At 61.3% G+C, this 3,092-nt stretch overlaps 1 non-coding gene across 1 annotated transcript in view; it reads right to left on the bottom strand.

Annotated features, from left to right (window-relative positions):
• Positions 1 to 3,046: 3,046 nt before the first annotated feature.
• LOC126150665 (5.8S ribosomal RNA) overlaps positions 3,047 to 3,092 on the bottom strand; it is a 155-nt gene continuing 109 nt past the window's right edge. Inside the window, exon 1 of the ribosomal RNA XR_007531537.1 lies at positions 3,047 to 3,092. This exon is cut by the window's right edge and continues 109 nt beyond it. This is a non-coding gene — a ribosomal RNA (5.8S ribosomal RNA).

Below are 3,092 nucleotides of genomic sequence, written 5' to 3'. Positions count from 1 at the left end.
GTTTACCCGCGCTTGCTTGAATTTCTTCACGTTGACATTCAGAGCACTGGGCAGAAATCACATTGCGTCAACACCCGCTAGGGCCATCGCAATGCTTTGTTTTAATTAGACAGTCGGATTCCCCCAGTCCGTGCCAGTTCTGAGTTGATCGTTGAATGGCGGCCGAAGAGAATCCGCGCACCCGCGCGCCCCCGGAGGAGCACGCTAAGGCGGACGCGGCCTCGCAGCAAGGAAGATCCGTGGGAGGCCAAGGCACGGGACCGAGCTCGGATCCTGCGCGCAGGTTGAAGCACCGGGGCACGAACGCCGCGCAGGCGCGCGCATCCTGCACCGCCGGCCAGCACGAGGCCAACCAACGGCGAGAGCAGACCACGCCCGCGCTAAACGCCCGCACTTACCGGCACCCCTACGGCACTCACCTCGCCCAGGCCCGGCACGTTAGCGCTGACCCACTTCCCGACCAAGCCCGACACGCCCCGATCCTCAGAGCCAATCCTTATCCCGAAGTTACGGATCCAATTTGCCGACTTCCCTTACCTACATTATTCTATCGACTAGAGGCTCTTCACCTTGGAGACCTGCTGCGGATATGGGTACGAACCGGCGCGACACCTCCACGTGGCCCTCTCCCGGATTTTCAAGGTCCGAGGGGAAGATCGGGACACCGCCGCAACTGCGGTGCTCTTCGCGTTCCAAACCCTATCTCCCTGCTAGAGGATTCCAGGGAACTCGAACGCTCATGCAGAAAAGAAAACTCTTCCCCGATCTCCCGACGGCGTCTCCGGGTCCTTTTGGGTTACCCCGACGAGCATCTCTAAAAGAGGGGCCCGACTTGTATCGGTTCCGCTGCCGGGTTCCGGAATAGGAACCGGATTCCCTTTCGCCCAACGGGGGCCAGCACAAAGTGCATCATGCTATGACGGCCCCCATCAACATCGGATTTCTCCTAGGGCTTAGGATCGACTGACTCGTGTGCAACGGCTGTTCACACGAAACCCTTCTCCGCGTCAGCCCTCCAGGGCCTCGCTGGAGTATTTGCTACTACCACCAAGATCTGCACCGACGGCGGCTCCAGGCAGGCTCACGCCCAGACCCTTCTGCGCCCACCGCCGCGACCCTCCTACTCGTCAGGGCTTCGCGGCCGGCCGCAAGGACCGGCCATGACTGCCAGACTGACGGCCGAGTATAGGCACGACGCTTCAGCGCCATCCATTTTCAGGGCTAGTTGCTTCGGCAGGTGAGTTGTTACACACTCCTTAGCGGATTCCGACTTCCATGGCCACCGTCCTGCTGTCTTAAGCAACCAACGCCTTTCATGGTTTCCCATGAGCGTCGATTCGGGCGCCTTAACTCGGCGTTTGGTTCATCCCACAGCGCCAGTTCTGCTTACCAAAAGTGGCCCACTTGGCACTCCGATCCGAGTCGTTTGCTCGCGGCTTCAGCATATCAAGCAAGCCGGAGATCTCACCCATTTAAAGTTTGAGAATAGGTTGAGGTCGTTTCGGCCCCAAGGCCTCTAATCATTCGCTTTACCGGATGAGACTCGTACGAGCACCAGCTATCCTGAGGGAAACTTCGGAGGGAACCAGCTACTAGATGGTTCGATTAGTCTTTCGCCCCTATACCCAGCTCCGACGATCGATTTGCACGTCAGAATCGCTACGGACCTCCATCAGGGTTTCCCCTGACTTCGTCCTGGCCAGGCATAGTTCACCATCTTTCGGGTCCCAACGTGTACGCTCTAGGTGCGCCTCACCTCGCAATGAGGACGAGACGCCCCGGGAGTGCGGAGGCCGCCGCCCCGTGAAGGGCGGGGAAGCCCCATCCTCCCTCGGCCCGCGCAAGGCGAGACCTTCACTTTCATTACGCCTTTAGGTTTCGTACAGCCCAATGACTCGCGCACATGTTAGACTCCTTGGTCCGTGTTTCAAGACGGGTCGTGAAATTGTCCAAAGCTGAAGCGCCGCTGACGGGAGCGATTATTCCGCCCGAGAGCATCCCGAGCCAACAGCGGCGCGGGTCCGGGGCCGGGCCAGGTAGGTCCGTCATCCGGGAAGAACCGCGCGCGCTTGCCGGGAGCCCGAGCGCCCAAAGGGGCGAATCGACTCCTCCAGATATACCGCCGAGCAGCCAGCCAGGACACCGGGGCTCTGCCCAACAGACGCGAACCGAGGCCCGCGGAAGGACAGGCTGCGCACCCGGGCCGTAGGCCGGCACCCAGCGGGTCGCGACGTCCTACTAGGGGAGAAGTGCGGCCCACCGCACACCGGAACGGCCCCACCCCGCGGCGAGTGGAAAGGCAACCGGACACGACCCCGCCGCGGATTGCTCCGCGCGGGCGGCCGGCCCCATCTGCCGAGGGCGGGAGCCAGTGGCCGGATGGGCGTGAATCTCACCCGTTCGACCTTTCGGACTTCTCACGTTTACCCCAGAACGGTTTCACGTACTTTTGAACTCTCTCTTCAAAGTTCTTTTCAACTTTCCCTCACGGTACTTGTTCGCTATCGGTCTCGTGGTCATATTTAGTCTCAGATGGAGTTTACCACCCACTTGGAGCTGCACTCTCAAGCAACCCGACTCGAAGGAGAGGTCCCGCCGACGCTCGCACCGGCCGCTACGGGCCTGGCACCCTCTACGGGCCGTGGCCTCATTCAAGTTGGACTTGGGCTCGGCGCGAGGCGTCGGGGTAGTGGACCCTCCCAAACACCACATGCCACGACAGGCGGCAGCCTGCGGGGTTCGGTGCTGGACTCTTCCCTGTTCGCTCGCCGCTACTGGGGGAATCCTTGTTAGTTTCTTTTCCTCCGCTTAGTAATATGCTTAAATTCAGCGGGTAGTCTCGCCTGCTCTGAGGTCGTTGTACGAGGTGTCGCACGCCACACCGCCAGCCGGCTGTGCACGCTACCGAGAAAGTACCGGTATGCGAACCGCCAGGCGACGGGCGCGCATCGCACGTTTAAGGAGACGCGGCCGGCCCCACAGGCGGCCACGACACTCCCAGGTCTCCGAAGGCGGGACAAACGCCGCGCGCTTCAGTATACGTAGCCGACCCTCAGCCAGACGTGGCCCGGGAACGGAATCCATGGACCGCA

This window comes from Schistocerca cancellata, unplaced genomic scaffold (assembly GCF_023864275.1).
Source record: "Schistocerca cancellata isolate TAMUIC-IGC-003103 unplaced genomic scaffold, iqSchCanc2.1 HiC_scaffold_991, whole genome shotgun sequence".
Taxonomy (NCBI): Eukaryota; Metazoa; Arthropoda; class Insecta; order Orthoptera; family Acrididae; genus Schistocerca; species Schistocerca cancellata.
The sequence above is the reverse complement of the archived record's forward strand: the minus strand, read 5'-3'. Positions and strand labels throughout refer to the sequence as shown.